At 49.9% G+C, this 15,028-nt stretch overlaps 1 pseudogene; it reads left to right on the top strand.

Moving 5' to 3' along the window:
• Window positions 1-15,028, top strand: part of LOC125546251 (polyubiquitin-like) — a 242,986-nt pseudogene that overhangs the window by 120,626 nt on the left and 107,332 nt on the right.

Raw genomic sequence — 15,028 nt, 5'->3', positions numbered from 1 at the left:
TTTATTATTACCGTGCAGAGTTGACGATGGTCAGTGGAATGATGGTGGACAGGTGGTTGCGGTCGGCGGTGCAGGACATGAAGGAAAATAACCTGACAGAGGTTTTATGTCCGTGTCGAAAATACAAAGGAATAGTTTGGCTTGACCCCCATGTCGATGGTCATGTCGAAGCGCACCTGCTCATGACTGGTTTCATGGATGGCTATACTCGGTGGATAATTGAAGATGAGGATGACGATGTTGAGGATGCCGACGGGGCAGGCAATGATGACACGGGGTAAGACGAAGAGATGATCGATAATGGCGGCGGGGAAGAGGCCGGACATGGCGGCGGAGAAGGGGCCGGACATGGCGGCAGAGAGAACGACATGGACTCCACGCAGCAGAGTTCGTCGGTACTAAGTTCAATCGTGCGGGACCCTCATGTTCAAGCATTGCTTCGCAAGGAGACGAGTACTGAGAGAGCTGCTTCTAGAGAGGAGGCTAAGCTGGAGCAACTGGTGGTAGACTCGAACACTCCATTGTATGATGGTTGCAATCCTGAGGTGACCCGCTTGAGTTTCATGTTCCAACTCCTGAAGACGAAGGCTAAAAACAAATGGACCGACACTAGCCTCGATGAGCATCTCAAGTACCTAAAGGATGTTCTTCCCGAGGGTAATCTATGTCCTAGTAGTGTTGATGAGGCCAAGAAGATCGCGTGCCCTCTTGATCTGCCACACGTTAGATACCATGCATGCATCAACGATTGCATAATTTATCGGAAGGAGCACGCGGAAAAAACAAGTTTTCCGGTGTGCAATGCTTCTCGATACAAGAAGGCCGGGAAGAAATGTCCCTAGAAAGTGGTATGGTACTTACCGATCACTCCCCGTCTCTAGAGGTATTTTGTAGATCCCAAGGAAGCAAAGCTAATGCGCTGGCACGCGGAGAGGAAGAAGCCCGACGATGGAGATGATCCGAAGCTAAGACACGTCAAGGATGGAAGCCAGTGGAGAGCGTTGAACAGCTTCTATCGGTATTTTGAATGTGATGCAAGGAACATCGTGCTCGGCGCGTGTACCAATGGCATGAATCCGTTTGGCAACCAGAGCACCAACCATAGCACATGGCCCGTGTTTGTATGGATGTACAACCTCCCCCCTGATTGTGCATGAAATCGAAGTACATTCACATGAGCATGCTTATTCAAGGGCCGAAACAACCAGGAAATAATATTAATTTGTATCTGGGGCTACTTCAGGAGGAGTTAGACACGTTATGGAGAACACCGGCCAAGACATGGGACGCCAGCAAAGGCGAGTATTTCAACATGAGAGCCGCGCTGATCACGACAGTGGAGGACTATCTCGGTTACGGATATGTGGTAGGCCAGGTGTGCCATGGATATTGCGGATGCACGTGGTGCATGGATGATACGACGTCTCAGCAGCTAACGTCAAGGAAAGATGGCGGGTCTGGGAAAATCGTGTACATGGGGCATCGAAGATGGCTCGAACAGGACGACCCGTGGAGAAACCGTGGAGATTTAATCAATGGTCACGTTGAGCATCGAGGACCTCCACGTAAGCGGAGCGGTGCCGAAATCAATGAGCTGTTGAAAAACTGGAAGGAGTGCCCCGCGCCGGGAAAGACGATGAGAAAGGCGCCGGAGCCGCTGCTGAAGGTATGGAAGACGAGGTCTGTGTTCTGGGACTTGGAGTACTGGCACAAACTCGATACACCTCATTGCCTTGATCAAATGCATATCTGTAAGAATGTCCTTGAGAGCTTGCTCGCAACACTGATGAACATGCCGGATAAGACCAAGGATGGGCCGAAGGCAAGAAAAGACTTGCAAGATTTGAAAATCAGGGAAGATCTGCACATGCCGCCCCATAAAATGTCAGACGAGACAGAGACTGAGATAGAGGCACGGGAGAAGAAGGGCAAGAAAATAAAGAATGAGGATTATTGCCCCCCTTCTTGCTTCACCTTAAGTCAGGCTGAGATCAATCAATTCTTTAAGTGCCTTACCGGAGTCAAAGTTAGTTCCGGTTACTGTGGCAAGATAAGTAGATATCTAGACACGGACAAGAAAAGGTTCAGCGGGATGAAGTCTCATGACTGTCATGTGATGATGACGCAGATATTACCTGTTGCCCTTAGAGGGATAATGGACAAGCACGTCCGTGACACGCTTATTGGCCTCTGCAAATTTTTCAACGTCATCTCTCGAAAGTCGATCAGTGTGAAGCAGCTCCGAAGGCTACAGGAAGAGATCGTTGTGATACTAAATGAGCTTGAGATGTACTTCCCGCCCGCGTTCTTTGACGTGATGGTGCATCTGTGTGTCCATATTGTGGATGACATAATAGACCTGGGGCCGTCATTCCTGCACAACATGATGCCGTTTGAGAGGATGAATGGGATCATCAAAGGATTCGTTCGTAACATGTCCCGTCCGGATGGAAGCATCGTCCAGGGCTATTTGACACAAGAGTGCATATCTTTCTGTGAGAATTTTCTATATGGCGCAGACCAGCTGCCTGGTGTTAGTGTTGGTTTGCCCGTTAACAAGCACGATGGGAGGCTCGAAGGAGAAGGTCACTGCAACGGTCACAGGGAACTGCACATGGCATACTCAGATCGACGCAGCGACTTTGACAGAGCAAACTTGGTAGTGCTACAACACCTAGACGAGGTAGATCCTTTCGTGGCACTGCACAAAGAAATTATCGCAAAGAAGTATCGTGACCAGGGGGTATGCAGGACGGAAGCCGAAATTACTAGAGAGCACAACTCCACTTTCCTGCATTGGTTCAAAGAGCATATTATTGCTAATCCCCCGGAGGAGGGCTCTAAGGACGGATTGCTCATATACGCCTTAGCACATGGCCCCTCCCCCAACCTCGTAACCTATCAGGCATATGATATCAACGGATACACGTTCTACACGGAGGCCAAAGATATGGACAATGATGAATATTAGAACTCGGGGGTGACGATGGAATGCATGACCGGCAGCGACAACGGCGCAACTGAACGATTTTATGGAAGGGTCGAGGAGATCTGGGAGCTTGACTACTCTGGACTGCACAACACGATGATGTTCCATGTCAGATGGGCTAAGAATGTCGAAAGAGAAAGCCGGATTTTCACTACCATGACTATACCCGACGCCAAGAGCGCTACCGTGAACGCTATCGCAAAAAACGAGCCATGGGTACACGCTAAGCACGTGACACAATGCTTCTTCATAACCGACCCATGCAATCCCAGTCGTGTTGTCGTGAGGAAAGGCAAAAGAAACATCATTGAAATGGATGGAGTCGCCAACGAGGAAGACTATGATCAGTACGGCAACCCAATGAGGGAAGATGACGATGATGATGAAGTATACGTCAAAAGAAGAATCAATACTACATTACCAAAGAAAAATCGTACTCCATGAAAAAGGCAAAGTCACAATGAGGGGCTCAATTATTCTTCGACGAACAAGAAGGGAAAGAAGCTGACTCAAAAATGAAAACGTCAGCGCTGAGGAATCGGTCAAATGATGTAATATATATATATATATATATATATATATATATATGTTCCTATTTTGTATACACACTTAATTAGCCATTATTATGCATGGGTCCAGTGATGTAATATATATATGTTCCTATTTTGTATACACACTTAATTAGCCATTATTATGCATGGGTTTAATGATGTAATATATATATATGTTCCTATTTTGTATACACACTTAGCCATTATTATGCATGGGTCCAATGATGTAATATATATATGTTCCTATTTTGTATACACACTTAGCCATTATTATGCAAGGGTCCAATGATGTAATATATATGTTCCTATTATACTGAGGAAAAGAAAAAAGGGAAACTGGTTATAGTAGTAGCGCTTTAGTGAAAAAGAGCTACAACTAGTCAAGGTAGCAGTAGCGGTTTTTGCAGAAAATCGCTATAGCTGCTCGTAATAGTAGTAGCGCGTTTGGTGTAAATGCGCTACTGCTACGTCCACTTAACCCAAAATTCTCCCTGTCCCTGCTTCATCCCGCCTCTTTCCCCCAAATCTCCACTCTCTTCCCCGGCCCCGTCGCACCGCCGCGCCCGCCCCCGACCCCGTCGCGCTCGCCCTCGACCCCGCCGCCCCCGATCGACCCCGCCGCGCCCGACCCCGGCGCGCTCGCCCCCGACCCCGCCGCCCCCAACCCCGGCGCGCCCGACCCCGGCGCGCTCGCCCCCGACCCCGCCGCCCCCGACCCAGGCGCGCTCGCCCCCGGCGCCGGCGCTCGCCCCCGACCCGTCGGCCCTCGCCTCCCTCCTCTGCTTCCTCCCTTCCCAACCTCGGCCGTTGTCGGGCCTGCCTCCTCGCCCTGCACCCTCTGTAAACCACCCCCCCTCTCTCTCTCTGCTAGCTAGGGTTAATTTACTTAGGTTTTACTTATGTTAATTAGGTTATCTATTTAGTTATGAATTTAGGTAGGTTTCAAAATTTGCTGAATTTATATGCAAATTTGAACTGGGCATGTGATATGTGGATATGTCATGTTTTGGACATGTCATGTTTTGTTAAATGATCCGAGTGGCCTATGTTAAATGATCCGAGTGGCCTATGTTACGCCGGAATGTTGATTCATTTCCATTCCGGTGAATTTCAGGCGCTCGATATGTCCATTTTTTAGCAAAGGTCATGCCGAAATTTCCCGTGAATAAAGGCATGATTTGTGCTACATAGTTGGCATATCGAGTGCTAGCACATAGATTTCTTTTTTATCTCATTTCTCATTTATTCATACTTTTAGAAATAAATGAGGACACTTAATCATAGGAAACATGTCGAACAACGAAGAAACTGGGCCTTCTGACCAAGATGCAGACGAGATGGATTATGAGGGTGAACAAGCCTACCTCGACTTTTTGACTGCTAAGCAAGGTTTGCAGGTCCGCCTCGATGATGGTACTGACGCCGACACCGACACCGACGGCGCCGGCACCGATGGCGGCGCCGAGACCGCTGGGGAAGGTACCGGCGTGGAAGATACCGGCGCCGATGCCGGTACCAAAAAGAGGAAGCATAAGAAGCAGAGGATACGAAAACCTAACAAACTAGGGATTGGACGACTTGTGATCACAAAGATGGCACCTGGCAAGTTTGAGCCGTTAGAGCCGGAAGAACCTCGCAACTGCCATGGGAACCAAGTAGGATGCATCCTACGGGAATGCGCGAGCATCAACGATGATGACTTAAGGAGTAAAGAACATTTGACGCAGTTGCTCCTAACGAAGTTGCACAAGAGATTCAAGTTCCCCGACCGGGATGATAACATAGAACAACCGTGGGATGATCCGAAGATGAAAAAGATTAACAATCACGCCATGGGCATGTTCAGCAATGATTTGGCCTCCTGGAAATCGAGGGTGAAACGAGCTATTGAGGCTGAGGAACCCCTGTCCAAGATTCTGGAGGAAAATCCGACACTTACGGAAGAGGAGTTCGAAAAGTTCAAGGACACTTGCGCTACCGAGGACGCCAAGGCTAAGGCTGCGAAATTCAAGAGCCTTTAGCAAAGGAACACAGGGAAGCATCGCCTCGGAAGCCGTGGCTACCTCGGTAAAAGGCCCATATGGGATAAAGAGGACGCAGAACGTGAAGCCGCGGGTCTTCCAGACCCCTTCGCGAAGTTCACCAACCCCTTGGAGCATGACTTCATCAGGGCCCGCTACAAGTGGGACAAGGAGAAAAAGGTTTTTTACACGGACAAGATCACGAGGAAATTGATTAGACTACTGGAGAAGCAACACCAGCTTGCAGCCGAAAGCCCTACTTCTCCGATGAGGCCCAAGTGGGACACCCCTCTCAACCGGGCCTTGAACGAACTTAAGGGACTCCCTTTGGGCTAGCGGCCGCAATATGGTCGTGTGCACGGCGCTGGAGACGGTGCCACGTGGAAGGTGTTTTACAACGAGGGCCCGGAGGCCAAGAAGCAGAAATAGAAGTTTAGTCAGGCGGACATCGACGCGAAGGTGAAGCTTGCGGTCGAGAAAAGAGCAGCTGAGGACGCGAAAAAAGCAGCCGAGCACAAATATGAGTTGTTACAGCAGGCAGTCAATGCAGCTGTAACTGCCTGCATAAATGATTTCGCTACTAACTTGGTTACAGTTATCATCAACTGGACGAAGGAAAATCCAGACAAGACGGTACATGATTTCCCGTTGCCCAGTTTCAACGGGAGCAACTCCATGAACAACAACATCATCGCACCATCACTTGCCCATGCAACCGGGCCTCCTCTCGCAGCCGCTCCCGCTCATAGCAGCCCGTCCTCAGTCTCTGGCGCGCTCGGTGGGCCTTCGTCTTTGGCTGAGCTCGACGCCATCACGGTAATTACATGTCGCACCACCATATATATATATAATATTCCATTTTTGTTGCCTTTCGGATGTTTTACGTCACAGACATTGTGTTTGCAGGCGAAAGAAACCCCGTGCACCATACTCTACTTGATCAAAGGCCAGAAGGTGGACGTGGGAAAGGGGATGATAATGGACCCCTTGCAACCCACGTTCCACAACCAGCCGATCCCTGCTGGGCACTTCAGGGTTAGCTTGTCCAGTGTGAAATCGGGGCACGAGGATTTGCCTCCTCCAGTACAGCATGTGGGAGCGGACGATGAGACCCCGCCGCGGATTGGAAGCTGCAAGGGTTGGGTGCTGCTATGGCCGAAGAATCTTATTCGTCTGGAGCCGGCCGAGAGCACACCAATAACCACACATCAACAAGCATGTGCGGAGACCACCACCCCGCCTACGCAATTACCAGCTCCTGTAGCGCCGGGTGAGAGCGGCGGACGACATGATGAAGGGGGTGCAATAGTGCTGGCTGATGTAATTTGTCCTGTAGAACAGAGAATGAATGATGAGACGGAGGTCGACCCTATGGATTTCCTCAATACAAACGCGTATGACTATGACATAGAATTGATGAGTCAACCATATGACGAATCGGGCTATCAGCTTGCTAATGAGGATATGGATGATATGCCCGGGCAGGAAGGTCGTAGCAGGGATTGCAAAAAGTCTCTCTTCATGAAATCCTCACAGGACACGCCTGAAAATGCCGCCTCAACACAGGATCAACTATCCCAGCGCGAGGGTCGTACAGTACTTAGCCCGGGAACACTAGGGCAGGGGTTAAGGAAGGGTCTAGAAGGTGTGCCCAAGAAAAAAGAGAGAAAGAGATCGGGGAAGATAGCTGCCTCCAAACAAGCCAGAGCACATAGCAGCCAGACGATGCATTCTGAAGAGCGTGTACCCGTGAAAGGTGCAGCCATGTTCCATCTCACGGGCGAGCCGATGCTACCGCCGAAACCGCTGGAGGCACTATCAGGGGATCTCAGGACACTGCACGACCATGTGCTGTCGACTGAGAAAAGCCTACTAGCCTCAAAGGATCCAGGATATCCGACATACGCGGCTCGTGTGCCTGAGGGGAAGTGCTACGTCGAGACACGGCCCGCGGAGGTGTTCTTCCTGCGGTTTGACCATATCTTTGAGATGTTTCTGACAAGGCGGCTCGATTTTACAATCGTCCGCCTTTTTGCGCTACATATGAGCTCCGTCATGAAGAGTGAAGAAGTCTCGCAAATCTGTGTGGCGGATCCGTACTACATGCACGAGTCTTTCTTGAGTCTCGGCGACTTTCAGCGTGAAACTGCTAGGGAGTACCTCCAAAACTTCATGGTACAGAATAAGGACCGGGAAATTGTCCTCGTGCCTTATCATCCAAAGTAAGTCAGTTTCGAAAAACCCTTTCATACATTTCAATCATTCCTTCTCTCTCTATGGGGAATAATTTGAGGTGTCTTTTCCCCGCAGCAACGGGCGCGCTGTCCTTATCGTTCTTTATCCGCAAGTCTCCCACGCCGTGTATTTTGACCCTTCCAGAGACTACGAGAAAAAAGACTACACCCACATAATGAATATTCTAGATGATGCTCTCCAAGGCTTCAGCTTTAGAGGTGGCCACATGCAGATCAGGAAACAAAGGAACAAGAAGATGGGTTTCGCGCATAAAACTAACTTCTCCTGCATCCATGTCCCAAAACCAAGCAAGAAGGATGGATTCTACATCCTCCATCTCATGATTCAGTTCAACACAGATCACCAAAAGCTTCGCATGAGAAGCAGAAATGATGATCATATCCACGAGTGGCTAGAATCTTATGGAGAAGCGGATTATAAACTTAGAGATGACTTCTTTCGCATCCAAAGCGACATTGCAACGATCATCATGAAAGAAGTTGTCGATGAGAAGGGGATGTTCCACCACGGCCCTATATCGCGAGCTGACGTCCAAACTCGCATAGGCATGCAACGTCTAGACCTCACGTCGTTCAAGAAGCTAGGGTCCAGCCTCGATGATATGGAAGGATGGAACTTCTAGTGATTTATGATGCCGATGATGATGATATGTGTCGGTTGAACTTGTATACTATTTGTAGCGATGAAACTTTGTGATGTCCACGATCCCTGCCGAACTTGGGTAACACTACTTTGTTAGTTTGCGTACGATGACCTGAGTACCTATAGTTAATTAATTTGCGTACTGTATGTTGCATCTAGTTGCTAACCCTTTCTTTTTCGGTGTTCTCTAGTATATTTTGTTGCATATATATGACTGTACATCCTCTTCATGAACATGCATCTCTAACAGGTACCTAGTTTCTTGATGGCGAGATGGAACTGCTATGTCGTGTACAAAGGGAAGGTTCCGGGGGTGTACAACGAGTGGCATGAGTGTCAGGCGCAAGTGAATGGCTTCTCGGACGCCAGCCATAAAGGCTTCAAAAGCAGACAAGAAGGAGAAGCTAGTTACTTGAGGTTCACGCTAGCGCGAGAGAGGACTCGTAACCGCCATCTCATGCATTGCATAGTTCTGCTCTCACTCATAGTGATAGCTCTTCTCGCGTATACCTTTCTTTAGATGGATGACGTTGTAGTTGCAAGTATTCGAGACTTGCATCTATCGCTATTTTCGAGATGATGACAAGATACCACTTTGTGTTGGATGATGATTATGATGAGACTATTTGTATGTATATGCTATGATTACATTTGTGGTCTCGCAGGCATTTGTATGTGTATCATGATGACATTTGTATGTGCTAAAGATTCTTCTGTAAAGCCTGTTCAAATACAAAACAAATTTGCCGAAAAAAACAAAAAACTACTAAAATTAGCAGTAGCGAGTGGAGAAAAGTTAGCAGCAGCGCGATTGTAGCAGTAGCGCGCACAGGAGAAGAGCGCTATAGATATTAGCAGCAGCGAGCTTCCTCTAAGCGCGCTGCTGCAACACTTGTGTAACAGTAGCGCGGGTGGACCAGCACTACTGCTATGCATTAGCTGTAGCGCCTTATTAGTAGCGCCGGCCCCCGCGCTACTAAAAGGCCCAAAACCCGCACTGCTGCTAGGCTTTTCCCTAGTAGTGATCACCGAGCACGTGTATTGCCAGCAGCCGGCTGGCTTCGTCGACGCGGCCCGCCCCGATCACGTCTGCCTCCTTGACAGATCGCTCTACGGCCTCAAGCAGGCGCCGCGCGCCTGGTTTGCCAGGTTCGCAGCGTTCGCCCGCACGCTCGGCTTCCGTGACTCCCGATCGGATCCGTCCCTGTTTGTGTTGCACCACGATGGCGGGACGACCTACCTGCTACTCTACGTCGACGATATCATCTTGGTCGCGTCGTCCACGGCTCTACTTCATCGTCTCCAACAGCAGCTCTCGACGGAGTTCTCCATGAAGGACCTGGGTGCCCTTCACTACTTCCTGGGCATCGCTGTCACCAGGAGTGCCACTGGCTTCTTCCTGTCGCAGCATGGCTACACCGAGGAGCTCCTGGAGCGCGCGAACATGGTCGACTGCAAGGCCGTGTCCACTCCCATCGACACGCACTCGAAGTTGTCCGCCACAGACGGCGCGCGGTCTCAGACGCCTCGGAGTATCGAAGCCTGGTCGGAGCACTTCAATACCTGACAATGACGCGCCCCGACATCGCCTACGCCGTGCACTAGTGCTGCCTTGTCATGCACGATCCGCGCGGCGCCCACCTCGCCCTAGTCAAGCACATCCTGCGCTACCTCTGTGGCACGACGGACCTCGGACTGCATCTCCAACGCTCCTCCAACCTCGACCTCGTGGCGTACTCTGACGCTGACTGGGCCGGTTGCCCGGACACGCGCCGCTCGACCTCCGGCTATGCGGTGTTCCTTGGCGACGCCCTCGTGTCCTGGTCTAGCAAGCGCCAGGCCACGGTCTCGCGCTCGAGCGCCGAGGCCAAATATCATGCTGTCGCCAACGCGGTCGCTGAGTGCTGCTGGCTCCGGCAACTTCTCGGCAAGCTCCATGTCCCCCTGCCCAAGGCCACGGTGGTGTTATGCGATAACATCTCGTCCGTCTACATGGCGGCCAATCCAGTTCACCACAGACGCACGAAGCATATCGAGCTAGATATCCACTTCGTCCGCGAGAAGGTAGCCCTTGGCGAATTCCGCGTTCTCCATGTCCCGACCACGCAACAGTTCACCGACGTCTTGACCAAGGGGCTCCCCTCGCCAGCGTTCCACGACTTTCGATCCAGCTTATGCATCCGGCCACCGGACGCTACAGCTGCGGCGTGGTGTTAGCAGCTGCATGACGATCTCATGCACGTACGTGCTTACCCACGTACTCGCCCACGATCTCCACTCCTGCGCACGTCGCTCCACTCTCCTCTCTCTCCCTCTGAGCGCCATTGCGCCATGTACTTACACTATATATTGTTGTATACAGAACGAGAGCACCCAAGGTGCATTTTCCCTCTCGCATACTGCTCTACAACTCTCTTATCCCCGTTTGAATCAAAAACGTCAGCTTCCAGGCACGAATCCATAGCCTTGGCCATCCCCCACTAATTACTCTTACCAAAATCTAAATCACTTAAAGAATCTACCAATGCTGCAGGCTCCGCCTTCAAATCGTGAAAGGAAATCACGGCCCTACTCGATCCGATCGAGCTTTCCCTATGTAGAATCGAAGGGATCTCACCTGCCAAGGTGCTGGCATTCTCCTTTAGGGCTTGTTCGGTTAATCCTCTCCCAAAGAGGATTGGAGGGGATTGGCAAGGATTGGTTTGTATTTTGACTTACAAGAGGTTTAAATCCCTCTCAAACCCCTTCAATCCATTATGTTTGGCACGCAACCGAACAAGGCCTTACTCTCCTTCTAGACAGCTCCTGGCATCGTGTCCGATATGTCGCCCGCCGCACGATTCGCTTCGATCTCTCTCGGATCTCCTCCCAATCCGGCATGTTGAAGCGGCCCACCTCGAGGCCCACTCCAGGAGGGACGTGCCCTTCCTCCGGCGGAGCCGCCGGCGTCGGAGCTCTGGAGTGCATATGCTCCCTAATGAATTGATAATAGTAAATTAAATTTAAAAATTCTGATTTTTGTACATGTTCTTGTTAGTGTAACGACCGTGCTTGACAATTTTCATGCGAAACAGGATGATTGTGCTTCATTGTAGAAAAACAAATAAGTGTGGCATTTGTCATTTGACTTTTTTTTTTGCATAGATCAAAATACTCTTTCCTCGTAAAAATTAGCAGGTAGCATTTTGGTATGGCAATAAATATATTTGTAATTTTTTTAAATGGACATTTGCAAAAACCATTTTGGTGGGCAGGAGCATATGCTCCATAGAGCTGAATTGGATTTCTGACAACTTAGAGCATCTCCAGCCGCGCCCCGAACAGGCCCCCCCAGGCGACCTTTTCTGTGCCGGCGCCGAAAAAACGCCCCAGTCGCGCCCCCAAGACGCCGAAATCCGCCGGCTCGGCCCGTTTTTGGGCCCGGCGATCGTAGGACGAACCCGCCGCACGGGGGGGGCGCTCAGGGGCTCCGGCTCAAGGGAAAAACATGTCTGGCCCACATCATCAGGCGAAAAGTTAGGCCAATTGTCCAGATTCGCCTCCCACCCCCCACGCTCGGCCGCCACCCTGCCGATCCCGGCGCCGCCCACCGCCCACCACCGCTAGATAGGCCTCCCCCCGCCGGAAAAAGGGAAGAGGTTTCACCGTGGCAGCCTCTCCGCCACCGTCCGGGCGATTTTTTCAGCGTTCTGGCCGCGCAGGGGCAGTGTACCGGCGGGTGTGTGCCCACCACGCCCGCAAGGTGTTCGGCGCTTTGCCTGCTCGGCAATGGACTCGGACGACGAGGAGGCGCTCGCCGAGCTGCTGGAGGAGGAAGCCGATGCCGACGTCCAAGAAGAGGAACATCTCATGGTCCTCGCCGCCCTCGCCGGCCTGCCCGCGAGCAATAAAAATCCGCGGCAAGGTGGGTCGGCGCCTGGGCGGATGAAAGCATAGAACTGACATCGTCTGGAAGGGTATCGCATGCTCTACTTCGACTACTTCACGACAAAGTATTTCGGCACCGTTATCGGATGAGCCGAAAGCTTTTCCTCAGGATTGTGAATTCCATCCGGAAGTTCGACAGCTACTTCAAGTGCAAGAAGGATTGCACCGGCAAATTTGGATTCACCTCAATCCAGAAGTGCACGACGGCGATGAGGATGCTTGCATACGGAGCTCCCGGGGATTCACTTGACGACTATGGGCGCTTGGCCGAGTCCACCACCATTGAGTGTTTACAAGTTATGCAGAGCAGTGGTGGCAGTGTTTGGACCGCAATACTTGAGAACACCCAATGCGGAAGACACTGCTGGGATCCTAGCACAGAATGCAGCAAGAGGATTTCCTGAGATGCTTGGAAGTATCGACTGCATGCATTGGAAATGGAAGAACTGCCCATTTGCTTGGCAGGGGATGTGTAAAGGCGCCAAAGGCGGTTGTAGTGTGGTACTTGAGGCGGTGGCCACACAGGACCTCTGGATTTGGAACTCCTTCTTTGGTATGCCAGGAACTCACATCAACGTGCTGTAGTGCTCCCCTGTCTTTGCCAAGCTTGTTGAAGGTCATTCTCCTCCGGTGAACTTCGAGGTCAATGGGCGGCACTACAACAAGGGGTACTACCTAGCTAATGGCATCTATCTGAGAAGGTCGACATTTGCGAAGACTATCTCAAACGTTGTGCCAGGAGGCAAGAAGTCCCACTTTGCCAAGGTTCAGGATGCTTGCAGGAAGGATGTCGAGCGGGCATTTGGTGTGCTCCAATCTCGATTTGCCGTTGTCCGGTACCCTACTCAGACCTGGTTGAAAGATCAAATATGGGAGATCATGACTTGTTGTGTCATCTTGCACAATATGATCATTGAGATCGAGCAGGAAGAGTCAGTGTTTGACACTGAACCATACTACAGGCAGGGTCCTCTTGGTGAAGTTGATCACCAGCTACCGACAACCTGGACTGCCTACCTCAATATGCGTCAGGAGATCCGAGACCCACAGGTGCATCAACAACCGCAGCACGATCTGGTGGAGCATCTATGGAGGATCAAGGGCGACGCCTAGCTCGACGTGTGATGAAATATGAGTTTTTATTTGTTGAACTATTTAATTTTTATTAATTTTCTGTGATGAACTATGTGATAAAAAATTTATTTATGTTGAGAATTCACGTCGAACCACGTCGAATATGAGCCGATTCTCGCCTATATCATGCCATTTCTCGCTGAAAGTGGGCCGAAAATTGGGCCGACAACGCCGCCTGGGGGCGACGACTGGGTGCCCAACTGCCCCAGAGCCGATTATACCGCCGGCTCGCCCCCGGGCGGCGATTTTTATGCCTCCTGGAGGGGCCAACGGCTGGAGATGCTCTTACTACGTATTTTAGCTATCAGGGAAAGTTAGCAGAAAATGTACTCCCAAGAAGTTATAAAGAGCTGGCTTGTTAGCTTAGTTGTTTGTCTTTTAACGCGGACATGGAGTATCTACATCCGAGCTCAAATGCTCCATTATGAACAGTAAAACCAAAAAATAGTAAAAAAACTAAAAAAATTCTGAAATTGTTTTGTGGTAAACTGAAGACACATGTATTGTTTGCTTGCAAAATTTTAGCACGAAATGTCATTCTTGGAAGTCGTGACAAAAAAACAAAATCGATGTTCCAAAAATGCTTGTTTGAAAACATTTTGGAGTTCTGAATTTTTTTGCCATGCCTTCCACGCATGTCATTTGTGCTGAAATTTTGCAAGCATACACAACATTTGCCAAAGTTTATTACAAAATAAATTCATAATTTTTTTGAATTGTTTTACTTTATTTTGATTTTACTTTTCATGGGGGAGCATTTGACAAACCGGTTTGCAAGTTAAAAGTCAAGTAGCCCTTCCCTGCTATATTAAACACCACAAAGAATTACCCCTGAAACTATTCCCTATTTGTTCAAAAAAATTAAAAATAGTCCTTATCCCTAAAGCCTACATATCCTTCTAAAAGAGCACGCATGGCCCAACCATTGGTGCCGTAACACTTGCCTCCCCTCCTATAAATAGAGCAGACGAGTAAAAAAAAGCAAACCTATTTAGGATAATAATTGGATAAGAGAGCCTCTACCCTGTCAACGGATAGGGAGAGAACAAAATCTGGATAAATACCAATTCCTATTATTGGTACAAAGAGACAGATTAAAATAAAGAGTTCTCGTGGTCCAGAATCCACAAAATTTGCGTTTGGAACATTAAATAGCTTGTATCCATAGAACATCTGGCCCTCAAAATCCCAATCCGCCTTCAAGCTCTAGACCATGCAGCCCAAATGCCCAAGACCTTGCAGCCCAAATCCCAATGCCACGTCACCCACCATGGTCCACATAAGGTCCTATGCCACCAGTGCTCCATGGTGGCTAAGGGGGGCCTATTCGGCGAACGTCTCCTTGTCCTCCTCCACGGCTCCTACACCACACCCCATCGTTGTCCGCACGCCACCGTCCTCCTCCTTCTCCTCCAACGGCATGGACGAGGACAACTTAGACTCCAACTCTTATTGGAGTCCAAATTCCAAGTCAATGTGATATTCATGTGGTTTACAGTATGCAATAA

Source organism: Triticum urartu, chromosome 3A, assembly GCF_056163025.1.
Source record: "Triticum urartu cultivar PI428250 chromosome 3A, HENAU_Tu73, whole genome shotgun sequence".
Taxonomy (NCBI): Eukaryota; Viridiplantae; Streptophyta; class Magnoliopsida; order Poales; family Poaceae; genus Triticum; species Triticum urartu.
This window is presented reverse-complemented; position numbering and strand designations above follow the sequence as displayed.